The following is a 21,720-nucleotide window of genomic DNA, read 5'->3' as shown; positions in this document are numbered from 1 at the left end:
AAACTGGGTCCAGGCTGGTGGGAAGGGGTCGCTGGAAAGTGTGAAAGGGCTCAGGGACAGATGGTTTTTAGAAACCGTCTGTTAAAGGCTGTGAATGAGAGACCCATACTCAATTAAAAACCAGCCAAAGTGTGTTCTTTGTTAAAGTTATTCTCCAACCTTAGCAAGACGGTAGAACAGTGCCCTTCCTTGCTCTTGGAAGAGAAGCTGCATCAATGTTCAGAGGCCCTCTCGCCAAACACACACCTGCACTCTGTCTTTTTAGGGTCACGTGGCAACGTAATCCTAGGAGTCCCGAGAAAGCGTCAAGGTGAGACGGGCCTTCGATCGACCGACCTGGTGTTTGTGGACCGAAGGGCATTTCAAGAACATGGGGGAATTGTGCTACCCAGGTGGGTTAAACCCTCACCCCGGAACAATGCTTAAACCAGAACATTGCTAAACAGGAGCCCTGAACTGGCATTCCCACACCCTGATACACCCCAAGGCGCCCTCCCCTGATCTCTGTGTGGACCCAACCTCCTCCCTTTTCCTCTTTCTCTTGCCCTGCTCTGCCTTCCTCTCCATGCAGGATCCCTCAGCCTGCCTTAGAAGCACACATTTTACCTTTTTTGGTGGAGGGCTCACTTGGACGGGTCCACACTTTGGCTACAAATTCAAATCTAACAAAAGAGCTGGTCCACCAAACACACGAATCCATTGGAGTAGACAGGGCTTGACTCCATCAAAAACTGGGGACAAGGCACCATCACAATCAACACTGCAGAGAAGCAGTTTGCAGGAATGTTTTGCAGCTCATCGGGAAAGTTCTGGTTGAGAGCATGAGCTTCTTTCTAGAAAGAAGCCCCGGGAAGCCCCCTCCTCATTTCTGAGTTCGCTCGGTTCCAGAGGGATTTATGGTTGTATTATTTGTAAATCTCTTCAAAGATGTAAACAGGGTGATTGTGCCTCTGTAAGATATTAATAACTTAATGAGTCTGTGTCATTTGTTTATGTAAATGGATAATGGAATCTCTACAGGGGCCAAATATAATATTACAATCTGGTAACTCCATGACTGTTATCACACACACACAAAGAGTGTGCTGTTGGAGAGACCAAGTCCTGAGCGCTAACGGAATAATCATAGCTCAGGTTTCCCTCCAGGCTCCTGGAAAGAGCCAGGGTTGAAGCTTCCGCTGAAGGGCTGGGACCCCCAGCGCCCTCAGGGAGGGCAAGCCGGACCCATGTTTCCTCCTCTCAGCCTCCCACTCCTCCTAGGAAGCTCCCAGGCCTCCGGGCCACCCTCCACCCTGTGCTCAGGCGGAGATGGGCCCTGCGGTTTCCCAGCCCTAGACCATCCTCCTCTGCCCACAGCCGGCAAAGCTGGACCAGGGTCCACATCCTCCTTCTCAGAGAATCACTGGTCCCTGATCCTTCAAGCTACTCAGCCTTCAGGCCCTGATATGGCTGAAGTGCGACCCTCCAAATCTATAGACTCGAGTCCTAACCCCCAGGGCCTCAGAATGTGGCTGTATTTGGAGATGGGCCTTTGAAGACATACTTAGGCTACAGTGAGGTCATGTGGGTCCTAATCCTCTGATGGGGTTCCTTGTAAGAAGAGGAGATCAGAACACAGACACACACAGAAGGGCGACCATGTGAGGACACAGGGAGAAGTCAGTGTCTACAAGCCCAGGAGAGAGGTCAGGAGGAAACAGCCCTGCAACACCTGGATCTTGCACTTTCAGCCTCCAGACTGTCCAAGCTCCGTCTGGGGTGTTGTGTGGGGCAGTCCTTCCGAGGAAGACAAGGCCCTGTGCCCCCCACCTGGTCCCAGCTGCTTTTCCAGCCCACCCATCACTCTTCCCTCCCTGAGCCCCTTGCCCAGGGAGACAGGACAAAGGCCAAGCACAGAGAAAGCTGTTGCTCTGGGCACCCGACTGCAGAGGACCAGGCAGGCATGGGGCTGTGGGCACGGATGCACCCAGCCAGGTGCTGCAGGACTCAGGGACCCACTTGGAAGTCAGACACCGTGTCAGCTGGACAAGACGGGGCTGGGAAAGCAGACCGTCGCTGTCCCGGCCCTGCACGGGGTAAACTGGGATCCTGGTGGGGCCAATGCCTGCTCCTTGGCTGGGTGACTTGGGGTGTCCCACGAGAAGGTTCTGCAGGGCTGTCACAGAATTAAGTAGCACCACCCCCGCTACAGAGCCGGTGTCCAGAGAAGGATGGGGCCCGTGGGTGTCTCTGCAGGTCACTCTCTTGTTGGGGACTAGGGAGGCTCAGTGAAATGACCCCTGGGTCCCTTCCACACCCCGAGGGCGAGGGCGGGGAGGACCTCAGTGGTGGGCTGTCACCTCCTCCTCCCTCCCATGCCCCATCTCCCGCTCTTGCTCTGTGGCTCAGAGAGGGTGGTCCCATCGCCCCCATCCCAGCTTCCTTGTCTCTAGATCCCAGGGATCGTTGGGTGGTCCCTTCCCTCAACTTCAATCATCTGAAGTTAAAAAACGAGAAAGAAAGGGGAAAAAATTACCCACTCACCATTAATCTCAGAATGACAAGGCTTCTTGGAATTTAACTCTGAAGATGGGCAGCTCTGTACAGAGACATCCTTTGGGGGCTCAACCGCCACCCACAGCCCCTCCCTCGGGGTCCCAGCTCCTCTCAGGTAACCAGGTAACGGGGTCTCAACTGCACCGACATCTGGAGCCGGCTTGAAGGGCTGTTGGCAGGGTCACCCTGCCCACTGCAGGGTGTGAAGCAGCACCTCCCCGGGGTGTACAGCGTCCCTGGCCGGCCCCACTGTGCTCCAGTAGTCCAGCACACCCTGCCCCGGGGTGGAACACCCCAAACTGTCTCCAGAAGTTTCCAGGTGTCCCTGGGCAAAGTCACAAAGCTCTAAGGCTCGTCTCCTGCCTCCCCTCTCCCTTCTGGTGTTACGTTCAGATGTCTCACAGGCCTGCCCCTTTCGTCCCAAGGAAAAGTCAGCTCTGGTCGCACGTGTGCACACACTTACACATGTGCACACATGTGTGTTTGCACACTCACACACACACAGCTTTCCCTCCCGAGCCTCTGTGTATTCTCTGTAAGATGAGGTGACAATGCCCTTCACGGGGTTAGGATGGAGATTATCTGAGATGACACCAGCACTTTCTGGATCTTTTATAGACTGAAAGTTTGTACCCCAAATTCCTATGTTGAAGCCCTAGCTCCCCCAGTGGGATGGTGTCAGGAGCGGGGTGGTCTTTGGGAAGTGACTAGGTCATGAGGGTGGGGTCCCCACAATGGGATTAGTGTCATGTGTCCCACAAGAATGAGAAAAGAAAAGAATGAGATGCCAGATCCCCCTCTCTCTCTGCATGAAGGGACATGGTAAGAAGGCAATGGGACCAGGGCCCTCCCCAGCGCTGAATCTGGGCTTTAGCCTCCGAGCTGTGGGCACATGTGTCTGCTTAAGGTCAGCCCCCATAATGCATCTGGCCATTGCTGCCCGAGCTAAGACGTGAGGTGGGTGTGTTCTGGGTGCCTCCCCCCTCATCCAGGGGGTGTGCACTCAGGCTCTACTGGCCGGCTTCACCCTCGGGAACCTACTGGCCACGAGCTCATCCTCCATCCTCACCAAGTCCTTGTCACCCCAGGAGCTGGGAGGGGAAGCTGGGCCATGTGATGGCCTCTGGCTCTATTGGAGCTAAACCTGGGGTGAAGAGGACTCAACCCCCTTCCTCCCTTGGGGCCTCAAGCTCTGTAAAACCAAGGGCATGGAATCCAGCCAGGGGCTTTGTGTGTCCCCCCTCCCCGTGTCCAAACGCCGCTCCCTCGTCTGCATCTCAGCACTCGCCTTCTCCTCTGCAACCTCCTCCCTCCGTCCCCACCTTTCTCCGACTGCCCGTTTACCTGCGCGATGACATTAGCTCTCATCTTCTCTGAGTCCTTCTGTTGTGTTGTTTCCTCTTGTTTATTTGTGAGCTGCCATGTGAAACAGTTACCAGTTCGAATTTCTACTGTGGATAAACAAATACAGAAAATTAACAGATGTATTCTGCAGATGCACTTCACAAAAATAATCTCCCTCCTGATGAGGAGAAGCATCAGGAAGCTGAGCCGTGAGGGGCCCTGAGCACCCCTGGAGGCCCTTCCCGGCTCTGCTGGGAGGAATTTGAGAATCAAGGAGGAGAAAGGACCGGCCCAAGACTGGAGCTGGTGGCCGAGTGTGACGTGGGCACATGGGAGGGCGGCTGTGAGGGGACAGAGGATGAGGAACTGATGGGGGAGAGGTGGGCAGCAAGCCAGGGCCTCGGGGCTACGGGCTGGACCAGGTGGTCGTGAGGTTCCCTGGAGCCCCCAGGGTGGAGGAGGGGGAGATGGAAGACCCCGGAGAAGAGACAGAAGTCGGATTTCAGGGCGTCAGGAGGGACTCAGGCCAGGAGAGCTTTGACCCCTGGAATGGAAACGCAGATGAGAGTCTGAAAGCAGCCCCTGATGTGGCGGGACACGGCCCCTATGACACCCAGCCCCACAGCAGGTGGTCCTGCAATTCAGGATGCCCCCAGAACACAGGTAGATGTCCCCACAGTCCTGGGGGATGAGGGGATGCAGGGAAGGGAATCAGATAGGTGTGCCCCCCACGCTCATTCCTTATAAACCCCCAGCCCTTCACCCAGCTGCTCTGAGTGTCCTGATCCTGGCCCCCAGCAGAGCCCCACCCAGAACCACTGAACAGATGCCACGAGCAGCTGGGACCTTCTTCTGCTCTCGTCTTCCTGGTAGGAGCCGCCTCCCCACATCCCTCCCGCGGGATGCTTCCGGGCAGGCCCTGCCCAGAGTGCGTGGAGTCTGGGCTCCCAGCCCGCGTTTGCAGGAGACTCAGGGCAGCAGAGCTGGCGGGCTGGTCTCCCATGGGCTCGGGGCGGCCTCAGTGAGCCAGGCTCCTTTTCCGCTGACTCGGTGTCTGCACGTGGACCTGTGCACATCCTTTGCATTTTTACTCTTTTTACGCAAAATGGGTTAGTCTCCCAGCTTTAACCTACAAGCACCTGGAATGTTTGTGTTTCTCTCCTGCTGAATAGAAAACTCCAAGCCCAGTCCTCCGGTTTCCCTCCTCTGGGTCGTCTGCCATAGATGTCAGGTACCCGTCCTCCCCCGAGGGTCTGGACGCCCCACGCGCACACGACATGCCCACCTGCACACAGACACACAGTCACACCTGTGTGTGCGCGCACACACACACACACACACACACCCCAATTCACTCCCAGCCTAGACGCCATCCTGCAGGTGCTGAGACTTGCTCAGTGAGTGAAGGAGGCCTTCTTCTCAGCATGCAGGTCTGGTCCTGGGGAGGAAACGCTCTGTACAGATTTTATTTCTTCTTACATGAAAGGCGACAGAGGCTCATAGGAAGAATTTGATTTGCCTTTTCTTTCAGGAGTGACTGTTACACAGAGGTGGCTTTCTTCTCATCTAATTTTACCCACAAATAAAATAAAAGACTCAAAGAATATCGGAACTGAAAGAGTTTAGTCCAACCCCATCACCCGATAGCCAGGGAGAGAGACAGGAATGGTCCAGTGCCAGGCTATCTCCTGTCCAGGAGTGGGTGGGAGACCAGGGACACGGAGGGGACCGAGGGATGGGGTGCGGATCAAGAAGTGGGGTGGGGGTCCAGGGACGGGGGGTCCCCTTGGGGCTCCCACAGACCTTGGGGACCACCTGCCTGCCAGGTATGCAGCAAGGTAAAGTACAGGGGCCTCTGGAACGCCCTCCCTGTCTTTGGGAGCGAGGCGGCCGCGGAGCCATCCCAGAGGTGGGGCCCCTGCAGCCAAGATCCTAGCAGATGGGCGAGGGGACTCACAGGTTCCAAGAGACACGAGGTTTGGGAGGTTAGCAGGCTGGCCTTGTTGCCATGCTCCTGGAGGCCTGCTGCGCACTTGGCCCCGGCACCTGGGCACTCGGATTCTGAGGGTCCTAGCCCTCCCACTAGGAGGGGAGCTCTGGGCCTGGACTGTCAGACCATGTGGTTTGTGCTGAGTGCAGGGTCTCCTGGAGTCTGGAGTTTGGGTGCCCGCCAGGCATGACCAACCTCTGACACATCCTGGGCTCAAGCGTCTGATGGGCTCCTCTGGTAGACAGCATCTCACACGTGAGGTCACAACTCATTGCTGGGGCATTGAACACATCCTGGTGACTCTCCGAGCAGGACCCTGGGAGCCTGCCGGGGTCCTCGGGCTTCACCTGTGCACCTGCCCTTTGCCAACTTGGCTGTGTCGTGTCGCCCTGACAAATCTTAGCTGTGAGGACTACAGGCTGAGTCCTGTGGGTCCTTCTAGCAAATCACGGAGCCTGGGGGTGGTCCTGGGGACCCTGACACACGCTTCAGGATCTCAGAGAAAAATGACAAAGTCTCCTAGAGGGTGAGGTCTCTGGCCAGCAATTTGGGGTGAATGACGGCCGGTGACGAGTGATCACATCAGTGGGGCTGCACTTGTACCCACAGGCTGGTCTGGCCTGGGGCCACGGCTGATGTGCATCTCAGGTCTGTGATCCCAGGGGGTTTGTGCAGTTCTGGAGCCTACGGTTTTCTTTAACATTGTCTCCCGAACATTTGCACTCATTGTTCGAACTCTTTTAAAAACATAACTTTAAAAACTATTTAAGGATCTACAGAGTATAATTGATTGTTGTTACTGGCCATTCATTCTTCTGAGAAAAGTCACCGTTTTCCTGTGCTGTTCTTGGGGAGAAGAATGTGGACAGACCAGACCCCACTGTCCCGGGCGCGCATCCAGGGGAAAGATAACAAACAAGTGGACGAGGAAGATAAAACAGGATCATGAGACGGACATAAACCAGAAAACATTTAGGCCACTGACCATTTTTCCTGCGAAGTATCGAAGGAATTAATATCTTGGTGTGAAAATCTCTGAGTGCATCTCAGATCATGTCCTGAAGATAAATTCCTAGACATGAAATTCCTGGCAGAGAAGTATGAGCGTTTACGGCTCGACACACACTGTTCCGGCAACTCTTGCAACTTTCCTCTCTCCGGAGAGCTCTCCAGGTCAATAACTCGCTCCTGAGAACCTACTTTCCTGTTTTCAGGTGGGCCTCGGGGTTCCCCTGCACCTGGTTGTACACGTGGGCCCAAATTGTCCGCCACGGTCTCCGCTGCAAGGACACGACTGCACTCGCCCCACAGATTCACAGTTCTCCATCGGGTCAGGGCAGGGAGGGGCCTCCAGAAGGAAGTGGAATCCCTGTTCCCTCTGGTCCGAATCCCGGAGCTCGGGCCCCTTGGTCCCAGCAGGAGAGCAGAATCACCAACAAGGATGAAGTGTTCACCTTTCAAGGGCAGATCGGCACCGTTCTGGGTTTCCCATTTTTATCATGTAGTAAAGTAGCCCCTTCCCTGTCTTTTTTACCCTTTGCGTTCACATAAGGTCGCTTGCCTCACCAAGTTTAAGTTCTTCTGAAGAACACGTGTGCCGTCAAGCAGCTCACAGGCCCCACCCCGCCTGTCCCAGACCTCCGTGCCGGCCACCGGGGCTTTACCTGCATAGCTGGGGAATCACGGGCGTGTGTCACGCACTCCCCCTAAAGGGGCTTTTAAGCGTACAGCAGACAAATTACAGGGAGCCTCGTCCGCCGCTGTTTGACTGCCTGACGCTCACAAGCGACGGTGTCGTCTCTTTGGTGCAGCATCTTCAAGGGTCCTGTTGCGCATGCGTCATCGGGGTCTCCAGAGAAAGACACGAGCCTGTGATGAAACTGTCACCGTGGCCCGTCCGCCACGCCGTCCCGGTCACTGTCACCTCCAAGTATTCGCTCAGTTTCCCTATAGGGCGGCTCAGGGGACACGCCTCCCGTTAAGCCCCTCTGCAGCCCCCCCGTCCACCCCGCCCCTTTTCTGCTCATCGCCGCCCCCCGCCCCCAGCCTCCCCATCCGCCGGTCCACACGGCCGGCACAAACCGGGCTGCCCGCCGCGGCACAGGGAGTCAGCCGGCTCCTCAGCGGCCGCTGTGGCCAGGGCATCAGTAAAGATTCCCACCTGCGGCCGCTCCCGACCTGCTCACGGTGACCCCCGGGGGAAGCCCCTGTCCTAGCCCTTCTGGCCCCTTGAAAAGAGACACTGGGTGGCAGAGAGGAAGAGAACATGGGCGTCAGGCGCGGCCACCAGCCAAGAACCTCTCCCGGCCTCTCAAAAATGCACTTGAACTTGCATTACTGGAATTGCTTCCAGTAACTCAGCCAGGTTGACTTGAAGGCTAAAATAACAGGCTTTGCCTCAAATCTGCTGGTAAATCTTGGGAGGACGCAGCCCGGTTTGGGCAGGCTCGGGGTGTGTCCTGGAATTGTGCCACGTGCCGCGGAATCCACAAACCCCGGCTTCCAAAACGCAAACCTGCTGCTCCACGCCCCAGCCTCCATGGTCCACGCAACGTTCCTCCACCTCCGCCTCGAGACGCCGGGCCGGGCAGGTCACTCTCTGCGGTGGGACCGTCCTGAGCCCTGCAGGCCAGCAGCTTCCCTGACCTCTGTCCAGTGGCCGCCAGGGGCACCCCGCTCAAGTCGTGGTGACCCAGAATGTCTGCAGATGTTGCCACCTGCCCCCCGGGAGGGAGCAGGCTGGTCCCCAGCTGAGCGCTGCTGGGCTAGCGCGCCTGCCCCTGGCCACCTTCCCGGGGCCCCTCATCCTCCCAGCGGGCATGCCGCACGTTCTGCCGTGGCTCCTGGCAGCTCTCCCCGCGGCTGCATCCTGGGGCCTTTGCTGCCTTGCTGGCACAGCTGAGTCGAAGCCGTCCGGGTCCCCGTCACAGGGTCCGGGCCACGGAGTGCCTGCCCGGCACACACAGCGCCCCCCACCTTCACACGTGGCCCCCGCCCGCGGCCTCCACCCCGCCAGCTTCCGTGTAGCTCCCGCTGACCCAGAACCGCTCAGTCTGCTCCCAGGCACTCCACAGTGGTCAGCGGGCCTGCGTGGGCCTGCAGAGCTGTGTCCTTCCCCAGGCAGGCCTTGCCCCAGAGCCTGCCCGCAGAGTAGGGGCGCCCCAAGGGAGAGGCCTCGGACCAGGGCTGGGTGATGCAGGGGTCACCTGCACCTTGGGAGCAGGCCTCCCTCCCTCCGCACCAGCCTGGGGGTGCATCAGGGGCCGGCCTCGTAGGTGAGCTCCTGGGTCCAGGCCAAGAGCAGACCCTGTGGGTGCAGCCGGGCACCCAAGGCCCCAGCCCCAGCCCGTGCCTTCTCACATGGGCCACGAGCCTCCTCCTTGCCGGGCCCCCGGACCCCCGCCCCTCCGGAGGGACTGCTAAGTCCCTCCCTTCCCCGACCACCGGGCAGTCAGCCCTCACTGGATGGCCGGTAAGGAGATGGGAGAGCCTGAGTGAACGTGACCTGCAGTCACGGGCTCAAGTCCAAGCTGGCTCAGCCAGGGCTGCACGCGGCTCCTGGAACCGGCCCGTCCCAGTCTGCGGGTGCCTGGAGAAAGTCGGGGTCCCACGCTGACCTGCCGCTGCCTCCCAGCCCCGAGGGTCTGCATGTCTGCCCAGACGCGTCCCTCCAGATGCTCCTGGCGGTCCCTCCAGGCAGGTTCCGAGCTGCAGGCACAGCAGTGAACAAACCGGGGACGTCCAGACCCCTGGCCCCTCACCCATGGGGACTCCCTAATAATATAACGTTCCCGTATTATTATTTCATTGATACCTATGATTGTCATGTTATATCAACACCGGATAATAAATAACCTAGTCATTACGACGGTGGCAGCAAGAAGAAAAATCACTTTGGCACCAAATGAACAGGCAGTGTGGTTCTCTCTGCTTCTCAGATGTGAAAGGGCAGGCAGCTGCCCGGGTCCCATGGGAAGAAGACAAGGCCCAGGGGCGGGCTGGGCACCCACTGCATCCCTGGGTCCCCTCCACTTGTCTCCACGCCCCTCCCCTGGAAGATGCTCAGGGAGAGACCACAGGGATAGGTCTGGGCCAGGCTGGGGTCTGTGAGTGCAGGGGGCCTGAGTCCCCAGCCTGTGCTTCCTGTGCCTGGCAGTGTAGACACAGCCAGCAAGGGCCTGTGGGGGAAATTAGCTGGGGGCGGGTCACATTATAGAGCCCTTACCCAGTCACCGTTCCTCCCCTTCTCCTGAATTATCACCTCCACCCCCCTGCAGGTGTGATGACCACCCCTCTTGAAGGTGAGGAAGGGGCGGCCCAGCCTGGCCCCATGGCTGGGAAGGGAGGACCCAGCTCAGGGGTGTTTCTTCATCCCTTCCTTCCTCTGCCCCGGCCCCTGGGCGCAGGCCCCGAGCCCTGAGCCGCAAGCTCAGGGCCACCCCAGGCAGGGTCTGTGCTCCACTCTCTGCTGTGTCCTCGGTGGGCAGAGCAGACCTTCCCGCCCCGAGGCGGCCCCGGACTGCGGTCCCCGCGGCCTCCTGAGCAGGGCCGTGCTCTGCAAAGAGCAGGCAGACCCCTCATACAGGACAGAAGTACCTGTGACTGTGTCCCTAACCAGCCTGTGACCTCAGGATGGAGGGACCGTTCCGTTCCCGTCTGCTTCCCCAGAGGGACCTGACAGACCTGCCATCCCGGGTTAGAGACAGGAGGCTGCAGAGGGGGGAGAGAGAGGGCGGGGGGGCGGGGGAGAGAGGCAGAACCAGGCTGCCCTCGAAGAGCCCCCGCCCGGCTCCGTCACCCGCCTTCTCCATCTCTCTGGGGGCCTCGGGGGGTCTCCGAGTCTGGTGCCAGGTTGCGGGGAGCAGTGGCTGTTGGTAGTTCAGGCCTGATTTAAACTTTTTCCATGTAAATAAACAACAGTCATAAAAAGGAAAATTGCATTTGCTTTGAGTGGGCAGGAGATGCATTTAAGTCAGAGTGAGGAATATTCTGGGTGTCTGGCTTCAGCCCGTGAAGAACGACACTAGATTACTTTTTCCTGAGGCTGCTTGCTGGGCAAAGCTGTTTGTCCTCACCTACCAGTGCAAAACAATTATACTATTTAATGAAAAATGGCCCAGACCCTGCTCCTGAGGCGAACGCTGCCGGTACCAGCAGCAGCAGCATTAGCACTCCTGGACCCAAGGATCCACCTGCAGCCCCTGGGGATGCCCGCGGCGAGGGGTCAACCATAGAACCCAGCAGCCTCCTGACTCAGATCTCAGGGACAATGAAGGGAAACTGTCTCGGTGGCTAGAGCTGCCCCAAGTGACCTGACCGACAACATCCTGCTGGGCCTGGAGTACGATTTCCATCAAGTGTGTCTCGGTTGCCACCCTACCCTGGGTGAAGTCCTCAGCAGAGCCAAGCCCACGGCATATGTTGTAGCTCTTACTTCCATGGCAGGTTTTACTCCCATTAAAGAGATGGGGAAACTGAGGCCAGGCCAAGTCAGGTGCTTCCTGACGACAACAGCCTGCAGGTGTCAGGACACAGACAAGACACTCATCCCCCATCTGCATAAACCAGGGTGTGGTCGGATCGGAGCTTTTACTTTTCACACCCACATCCAGAATGGGGTGGTGGCCAGTCTGCTTTGCTTGGGACTGAGGGTTCCCCAGATCTGGGACCTTCAGTTTTCAAACACGGAACATGCAGGATAAATCAGGATGCGTTGCCCGTCCTAATTCAGAACCATGTGAGACATGAAGAATTCAAGAAGTTGGAAGGTAAATTAAAATAATATTTACATAGATAAGCAACGTACCACCACCAATGATGGAAAACAGCCTTCTGCTGCTGGACACAGACTCCGGGCACTGGCTGAGTGCCCAGCGCTGGCCTCCTGCTGTGAGCACAGGGGGCACGATGACCCCCAGCTGGGGTGGTAGAGGGCCCCTGGATGGGCAAGGAGCTGCTGGGCAGGCGCAGATGGCCTTCTGAGGTGGGGAGGACCCCCGGAGAAGAGGCAGATGCTCCGAGGGTCCATGCCCAGGCCCCCCAGGTGGGGGACTTTCAGCAGCGCAGGAAGGGGGCAGGTCTGCACTCAAGACAGCGATCTGGGGAGACCCTCGTGGAAACCGAGGAGCTGGGAGATCCATTCTACCCCACACGCCCCACCCCCCGCACTGCCCCCTGCGGCACACGGGCCCACATGCCTTTAGACACACAGATGTCACCTCCTCTGCATCTTGACAAGCACACACTTCCCCTTGTGAGTCGGGGGGGCTCTGGCCTTGGTCGGCTGCTACGTCCAAGCCTGGTGTGTCCTGAAGCACATACCGAGGGCAGGGTGGGTCTTCCCCACAACCACCTTGGGGCTCTAGAGCCTGGAGATGGAGCTGCAGGTGCCGAGGCAGGTCCCAGGGGGCCTTTGCTGCTCTGAGACCCTCCCAGGCCCCGAGACCTCACGTGGCCCGGGAAGCTCAACGCTGGGTTCTAAAAATTTACACGATTAGTCATAAATTTCCACCACTGATTTTTTTTCTTAAATAAGCACTCAAATTTATGGGTGATCATGAAAATCTCCCATCAGATATGAGTCAGAGCCACAGAAGCAATGAAGCAGGAATTCTAATGTTTAATGAACTAGCTGACCCAGGCTGAGTAATAAAAATCAGGCACTGTCCTATCTATGCGTCTCACAATGAGTCCATCCCTCCGATTCTCACGAGCGGCCTCAATTGTGTGACGGCTACAGACAGCCCTGTGCCCCGAGCCCCAAGCCCTGAGCCCCGAGCCCCGAGCCCCAAGCGCCGAGCCCCGAGCCCCGAGCCCCGAGCCCCGAGCCCCGAGCCCCGAGACCCGAGACCCGAGCGCTGAGCCCCGAGCCCCGAGCCCCGAGCCCCGAGCCCTGAGCCAAGCCACTGAGGCTCCTCGAGGTGTAGAGAAGTGGCCTGAGGGTCCATCCATCGTGTCCTACCAGACAGAGGGACCGTGACCTTTCCTCAGGACCTTGACCCACCTGGAGTATATCAGCCCTTCAGTGTCCTTTAGCTGAGTGTATTAGTCAGGGGCCTCCAGTAGGATATAGATGCATGAACGGGTCTGTTGCAGGAACTGGCTGAGGCGTCCCAAGTTGTGTCATCTGCAAGCTGGGCGCCAAGGGAGCCACGGGCTTAGGTCCAGTCCAAGCCGGAGGTTGAGAACCAGGAGCCCCGGTGGGCACGTCTGAGTGGAAGGCCGGAGGAAATGGATGTCCCAGCTCAGGAGAGAGTCAGCTCTCCCTTCCTCCACCTTTTTGGTCTATGCAGCCCTCGATGGGTCGGGTGAGGCTCCCACACCGGGGAGGACCATCTGCACTGCAGACAAACACACCCAGAACGATGGGATGCCTGGACACTCCGTGGCCGATCAGCTGACACGTAAAATGAACCATCACGCCGAGCAACGGGCCCACCCCGGGAAGCCCAAGAGGGCACAGAACGTGGGCACTGGTTCCCTGGAGGTGCCTCCAGCCTGGGCCCCTCTGCCACTCAGCTCAGACCAGCCTTGGGGACAGCGAGGTCCTCGTGGCCAGAGATCTCTGCCCCAGGCTCCTGCCGCACCGGCTCCACGCCAGACAGAGTGTGTCACACACACGACCCGAGGCGGTGTGACGGAAGAACCCTCTCTGCCCCGAGAGTTCATGGACCCCCCGGAAGCCCCGATTTCTTCACCTGAAACACAAAGACGCCCACAACGGTACAGGACGGCTGCTGGTGAGTGTCTCGGGGCCAGTGGGAGTCGGTCAGCATCCTCCTGTCACACTAACCCACACGCGTGTGAACACAGGCTGTGTGTGTGCATTTGCTGGCTTTGCTTCCAGATGCTATTAGGGATGTTCTTTCTAAATAATCCAGCAGCAACGCCACTCTCTGCATGTGACTGAGAAAGTCAGCGAGTTCAAGCACCTCCCAGCATGAGGAGGAATCCAGACACCGGCCGGGCACTCGGGAAGCATATGCTGCCACGTGATGAAGAGAAATGGGTAAATCCATAGATTTATTGACAGATCTCGGAGCTGACTTGGGTCTGCATCACAGCCCGTTTCACAGCTGTTAAAAGCTGACCTCCAGGGAGATCTGGTCACCTGTCTGAGATGGCCAGGGGCTGAGGGGCAGAGCCAGGGCTGGCCCAGCCAAGGCCACTCCAGACCCACGTGCAGAGCTCCCCAGAGATGGCCTGAATTCTAGAGGTTGGAGTGCACTTTTAAGGGTCATCAAGTGAAGGGCGCTGCAGCACCAGCAACCGGCATCGTTTGTAAATCTAGACACCAAGATCAGCAGCCAGCCCTCCGTGGCCGGGAATCCTCTTCCCTTTCCAGCTCCTCTGCGAACACGTTATGCTGGACCACGCCTCCCTCCCAGGCTGCTTTGTCCTCCAGCCCAGACCACCACCCGTCCTTCACAGGTTGCGTTGCCCTCCCCCTGCCGGGTCCAGGGAGACCCAGATGTACATAAGCAGCCCTTTGTCCACATTCTAGCTGTGAGGACAGACGGCCACAGAGGCAGCAGCTGGGCGGTCAGCTCTGTCCCTGCTCTGCCACGCACAGGCTGTGTCCTTCAGTCCAGCCTCCAGCTTGCTGACCTTAGGGGTTCTCTGTGGATGGAACCAATGGCTCTGACCTCAGGGCCAGGGGCGGGAGTAGGGCGGAGAGGCCAGAGACATGGCAAAGGCATAGCCCAGCAGCGTCCTGGCACTGGGAGCGGTGTTGTGTCCCACATCCCACGTGCAGAACCAGGAGCCACGGCACAGACCACAAGCCTGGCCAAGGGTGTGGGGAGGGAGAAGGAGGGGTGTAACCTCTTGGCAAGTGCAGAGTCCGAGGAGCCGTCAGGGGACGGAGGGACGTCTGGGATGTGGGTGGGACATGGGTGCGTCTACGGCTCAGAGGCGTGACTGTGCTCAGTGACCTGAGGGTCCTGAGCAGAGGGGGTCCGCAGGACAGAGGAGGAGGAGCCTTTGCCCTACTCAGTCGGGCCACGTGGGCTGTGGACCAAGCCCAGGACCAGAGCTGCCCCTCGGACACTGCAGAATCTGCCTGGAAACTTTCCTGCAGCACAAGCGGGGAGGCGGTTGTAGCCGCCGTGAGAACCCAGGGAGAAGCAGCAACTCAGAGGCCTGCTTCCAGGATGCTCTACGGATCGTCGGCGCTGACCCCCCAGGAAAGTCACCGGTGGTCCCGCAGCCTGGGAAACAGCGTGGCGTCAAGTTCAGGGCACCTCCCTGCCCACCGCCACCCTCCTCTGGCCGAGGGCCACCCACCCTCAAGTGAGTAGAGGTACCTGCAATGCGTGTCAGGACCTAGAAACGAAGAAACAGAGGAGGTGGGCGGGGGCAGCACCTCCCCAACGCTGGACAGGCCGGGCCTGGCGGACCTTCCCCGACGCGGCCTGAGGCTGCGGGACTGGCCAGCTTCCCCGCCCGCTGCCACCTCCGTGACAGTTTGCCCAATACTGGGTGATGAAATACCATCATCTCCACACTTATTTTTGTCTTCTCCATCTATTTTGGGAAGCGGATTCTTAGATCAGCAATTAGAAATGTCACTTGTACTTTGGGAAGGGGGGAATTTGCAAAGTCTATAATTGAGAATAGTAATCAAATTCGTTGACAACTTCAATGGTATGAAAATGGTGATTAATCATAAATTTTTGATGGAATGGATAATATTTATCTATTTTTGAACTTCCTCCTGATCAGCAACAAGCTCTGGTGTCTTACTTCCTTTTTTATCTGATTTCTATAGTTGGCATCTTCATTATTTTTTCATTAAAATTTCCAGGGGGAAAGAGGAAGCTACTTAAGAGTAAATGTCAGGGCCAAGGAAACCTTCAGCGTCTAATCAGGAGGCCGAGAAATGGGCACACGTTGCTCTCTGGGGCCCGGGGCTTTGTTGGAGCAGGCTTGGGGTGAGGACAAAGAGGCCTGAGATGGGAGAGCAGACCTGGGATCCAACCAGACCTGGCGGCCAGGGTGGCCCAAGAGAGACAGACGGTGACACATCATCCCAGGGTTAGCACCTGCCTTCAACCTGCTCTGGCTTTTACATGCCTGTCAGTCACTACAGATCGGTCCCTATGCAGGGGACAAAACCATGTCTGAGGGGGTGTCAGGCAGTTCAGTGGCTGTGACAAAGCCACAGACTGGGGGACTACAATGGAAATTAATTGTCTCCCAGTCCTGGAGGCTGGAATCTGAGATCCAGGTGGGGTAGGGCTCGTTCCTCCTGAGACCTCTCCTTGGTGTGTAGACAGCCATCTTCCCCCTGTGTCCACACATGGTCATCCCTATGTGTGTGTCTGTATCCTGATCTCCTCCTCTTATAATGATTTCAGTCCTGTTGGATCAGGGCCCACCCCTGGGACCTCATTTTACTTTAATCACCTTTTAAAGACCCCAGCTCCGGGTTAGAAGGTCAACATATGAATCTGGAAGGACACTGCTGAGCCCATAACGGATGGCGGGGGACCAGCAAACTAAGAGATGCTCACACCTCCGGGGGAGCTGGTGGGGATCTGGCAGGGGCGCCTCGGGTCCTGCTGCAGGACGCCCGCCTCCAGGGGCCTTGAAGGATGGACCCTGAGCCCTAGCTCGGTGGCAGCTCTGAGCTCCATCTCTTGGTTTTCATGAGTTTTCTTCATCATAGTCACGATGTTCTAAAGGGGATTGGAGGAAAGAAGGAGAAAGCCTTGCCCAGCTCTTGCCAGGTCGGGAGGCAGAGGAGCTGAGACCAGCCTGCGTATTTCCTGCTGCAGGTCACACTCGGTGGTCCTGGGGGCCCTGCTGTTACTCCCCCACCCCACAGACAACGGACCAAGGATGCCTGTTTGCAGGTGATGGAGGTGACGGTGGAATCTAACCCCCAGGGTTGACCATCCCACCCAGGGCTGAAGGGAGATGGGGGTGCTGGGGAGACAGAGTAGCCTCCATGCACTGGGCGGTCCTGCCTTCGGGGCAGAATGTCCGCATCTCACTTCGGGGCCACTCACAGGTCTCTGCACCCACACCCCCAGCCGGCCTCAGCTGTCCTGGATCTTGTTTTCCTTTTCCAGAGCCCTTGCTTCTGCCACCAGCCAGGGCGCTGACCTCAGCACGGATGGGGTTGCAGGAGCTGCAGTCTTGGCCCCTCGAGAGATTGTTCCATCGGGGTTGGAGGAGAGGGCTGCAAAGCCTGCTGGCGGAGATGCTCCAGGCCAGGGGTACCCTGAGGGGCTATACCCCGGGTTCCCATGTGCAGCGCCCAGGTCTCTCTGTTGGTGATGTCAGCCCTCAGCCCCAGGGCACACCTTCACCAACCACCTAGTGCTCCCCTCCACCCCCCGATCACCCCCTGAACTCCAACCCCCTCTTCGAGGAGCTCTTCCCAGGGCTGCCAGGTGGTCTTAAAAGAGGGACGAGCAGGCAGCACAAACCAGCCATCCAAGAGCAGAAAAAATGCACGTCAGTGCGCATACACACTCGCGCCCTTGGAAGGCGGTGAGCTTACTGGCCACCGTCTATACTGAATCTCATATTTTGCATTATAAATTAAGAATGTTTTTCAATCATAATTTTCATTATGTCTTCAAGTCTCTTTTGCTCCCAGCGAGTCAGCAGCACACATTTGAAATTTTCTCCAGCCCAGCACTCAGTCTGCTGCTTCATCAGCCCTCAGCTGTCAAACTCCTTCCACAAAGGCATTTGACAGAGGAATTGAAACAGAACAGTGGATGAGGCTGAAGAAATTTGGAATAGCAGATTTGCAGCTGAAAACGAAATCTATTTGCACTCACCCAGATAGGCTGTTCCCGCAAGTAATGAGAACAAGCGCTCAGTGCTCAAGAGGCGCCTTACGGACTTTGGAGGATGTTCTCTGTTCTGGGGAAGATTCTGACAATTAGCCAAATCCCAGGCACTCCCGAGATCGATCTGGAGAAGGAGCAGAGGCACCTGCTCTGTAGAGATGTGGACCCGTGTGACTGTCCATCCTCTCACTGGATGCACCCTGGCCCGCTGTGGTCCAACCCTGGTCCGGTTGCTGGGCAGTATCCGTGGGCACAGAAGCCCTGCCTTGGGGGGGCGGATCCTCACCCCCAGGGCATGAGCTGATTAGCATGAGTGAAGCAAGGCTGGGGAGGTAGCCGTCCAGATCCCAGCTGCCCCTGAATCCTGTGATGCGAGGGACCCCTGAGGGTTCACCGGAACCTGAACTTCTGGTGCCCAAGGAGCTCTGTGTTGAGGCCAGAGGGCTAAGTGCAAGGAGGAGAGAGCAGAGGGCCCCTCACTGCATCTTTGAGGCAGACAGTCAAGTCTGGCATATATACTGAGATGCCAGGGACATGGCTCTGCCCTGAAACTCCAGGGCCACCAATTCTGACAGGGGACAGAATCGGAACCCCCAGCACGGCCATTGGCATTTAGAGCAGACACAGAGAGCTGTGCAGTGAAGTAGTGTCTGACCCTCCCAGGCACGGGGACTCCCAGTAACAGCTCCATAAGTTGTAGGAGAACAAAGGTCCTGGGTGAGCAGGTGGGGCAAGATCCGGGGGCATTTGGGTTCTTCCCCATCAAGGCACCCGATCTCATATCTATGGCTGGAGAAAGTGAGAAGGTGTGTCTGCAGAAGTGGGGGCAAGCTTTGCTTCTTCTGGGGTCTAGTGAGCGTCTTGTTGGCCCTTGGAGAGGACTTCACCTTGGCCTCCCGCTTGGGCTGTTGCCCTTTACGAGGCAAATTGATGCATCACCAACATTAGCTGCTACAGACCCAATGCAAGATGGCATCTGGCAGAGAAGGGCCTTGATCAGGCCGGGAAATCGGGATCTGATCCTGTAGCTAAAATGAGCTCCTGCTGAGACACTGGGTCCCTGAGTCTCCCTGGCAGAAGGTGGGGTCTGCTCAGACCTGAGCAGCCTGGGAAGCCCGACAGCCATTCATCCATCCACCAGCCATGGCGCTAATCATCCTGGACAGGCCCCCACTCCCGCTGCAGCACAAGCACACTCTAAATCCAATTGATAAGATGTAAAACATCGCCTCCCCCACCTTCTGTGCACGGTCGGGTCAAAAATAGGTGATGTTCATTGCATTACTTGGCATAAACATGATTTTAATAATTACCATGGGCCAGAACCCATGCCTACTCTTGAATAATGAGCATTGAATCCTATTATCATTGAGTATTAAATATCTTCCAGTGCAGTTCCTCTCGCTGGCTGGCAAGGAGATGTCCATGGCACAAAGCATCCCTCCGTAAGGCGTGCGGCCAGAGATGAAAAATCTCTGCTGTTATTCTGAGGCCCTAATAGCATATCATGTTGCAGCCGTAGAAAACCACATCTGAATTATATTCCCTCTTTTGTAATCAAGGGAATTTGCTTGAATTTGTTATAATTTCAGGTAGTTTTCTTGTTCACTGAAGATTATAATTATTCTCTACCTGAAGCTACATATTAGTCTTACGACAACATCTTCATGTTGGAAACAGTTTATTTATGGCTCTTACTTGTGCCATCAGCACCAAGAATCCATGCACCTTGGGGAACTGAACCCCCGCATCAGAGTGCAGAAGCCAGGCAGGAGCTCAGAAACCATCATGCAGCCCATCTCCTGCAGCCCCTTCATCTTCCAGATAAAGACAGTGGAGCCCAGAGAGGTTAATTGACTCATCCAAGGTTACCTGAATAATTTAAGACCCTTTGGTAACACGAATTAAGTCTGCATTTCAAACAGCTAACTCCCAAGTGTACTTAACCAGTCAGTTCGCCTCACCAGCCTGCATCTCAAAGAAGTGGAAAAAGCTGATGGACAGGTCAGGAGCCCCTGAAAGATGCTCACTGGTAGAAAAGTCCAGAGAATCATCTCCACGGTGTGGTTTTAGAAAGCACAGAGTTTTCTCCTGAGAAATTATGAGGAGGAATTATTCATTGAGAAGTTCATAAAGTGAAGGTTGCTCACACATGGGTATATGCACACTCATGCACACACATGTGCACATGCAGAGACAAAGTGACATGACTCCTGTCTGATGCTCCTTCATGATGTTGGCGCTCCAGCCATGGAAACTTATTTTGCAGATTACACAGTGGTTTCCATAGACTATTCCATTCAATTCCTTTAAAAAAAAAACATATGGGTAAAGAGGCAGGTGTTACGATGACCATTTTCAAGGAAAAACAAATTGAGATCCATGAAGTTTAAAGAACTAACTCCAAAACACTAGGGCAGGAGGGACCCTCATGGGGCCCACGGGCATGTGGTCCTGTTTCATCTCCAGCGTTCCTGCCAGTGTAGCCACCCCACCCTGCATGAATTTCTGGAATTATCCCTGACCTGAATGTCTGCCTTTCTGGGTGCCTGATACCCACCATCCAGAAAGGACACATCTCCCACAATTTAGCCAGATGTTATGATATTCTACACGTCAGGGCTACACCTTCTGGATTAAATGTATTCTTAGAAATTTTATGGTTATTTTGTTATTATGGATGGGATTTTCTGTCTACTTCCACTTGAAATTGGATGTTTCTGCAAACGATATTTTTTGTTCACTTACCTTGTACTCCAGCTGTGTTACCACATCCATCGTGTATAATTTGGATGGTGTTTTCAGTGCAGTCTCTTTGGTTTTCTAGCAATGCAATTGTATGGTTGGCAAATGAGTATGAGTCCTTTCTATGTTAACTGTGCATTTAATAGCATCCCAACCAGATCCTTAACAGGGAACAGGACAAAGTGATCGAAAATTGCACTTGGAAGATAGACTCTCCAAGGATTGTTATTTTTAACATGAAGTATAAATAACTCCTTCAATCAAAACAGGATGACATTGTCACAGATAGCAAACAGATCAATGCAACATGACAAAATGTTTAGAATTAGTCACTGTGAAGGTGAGTTTTCTGTGTCAGCTTGGCTGGGCTCCAGTCCCCAGTTATTTTATCAAACATGAATTCAGGCGCCACTGTACAGGTATTTTGTGGATGTGGTTGACATCTACAATCGGTTGACTCTGAGTAGGAAGATGACCGTTGGTTGTGTGGGTGGACCTCATCTAATCAGTTGAAGGCTTTTAGAGCAAAACCTGAGATTTCCTGCAAAAGAAGAAATTCTGCCTCAAGAGTTCATCATCAACTCCTGCACCTGATCTCCTCACCAGCTGGCCTCCCTATGGATTTCAGACATGCCAGCCCCTCAGTCATGTGACCCCATTCCTATAAATGCTCATGTGAGTCCTATTTGTTGTGTTTCTTGGGAGAACCCTGACTGACACAGACTTTGATATGAAGAGTGGTCCTAGAGGAATGAAATCTTAAGAATACATTTTCTGAATTGCTTCCAGGCTTTCTGGAATTGGTTCTTGAATCTGATTCAATTTAAAGGCACTACTGGCTCTATTTCTGTGGTGTGACATAGCAGCAGAGACCCAAACAAATATCAGGACTGGATACTCCTGATCAAACACTTACAAGGGGCAAGGCTCTGGGTGACCATTGATTTGATGCCTCAGAACATTTTGTCAAACTAACAAGTATGGTAAGATTGGCTGTTTGTTCCTAACTGTGTTCAGCAGAGTGGGGAAAGAGAGGCCTCCCAGCTCACACACCACACGCAACCAGAAGGCCCCACATCTGCCCTAAAAAAGGGGCCCTTTGCTCCTGCTGCCACAGGGCTGAGACTTCCAAAACCAAACTCAGAGGCTCACCCTGCCAGGGGCGGCATTACAACAAAAGTTGAATTCTCGACGTCGCGGAGGGTCTGCTGTTGTTTGGGAAGGTCTGCCTTGCAAGACGCTGCTGATTCTCAGGACCCACCCACTGCCTCTCATGGCCTCCAGACCGAGGACTAGACT

The sequence above is a fragment of the Balaenoptera acutorostrata genome, chromosome 11 (genome assembly GCF_949987535.1).
Source record: "Balaenoptera acutorostrata chromosome 11, mBalAcu1.1, whole genome shotgun sequence".
In the NCBI taxonomy this organism is placed as follows: Eukaryota; Metazoa; Chordata; class Mammalia; order Artiodactyla; family Balaenopteridae; genus Balaenoptera; species Balaenoptera acutorostrata.
This window is presented reverse-complemented; position numbering follows the sequence as displayed.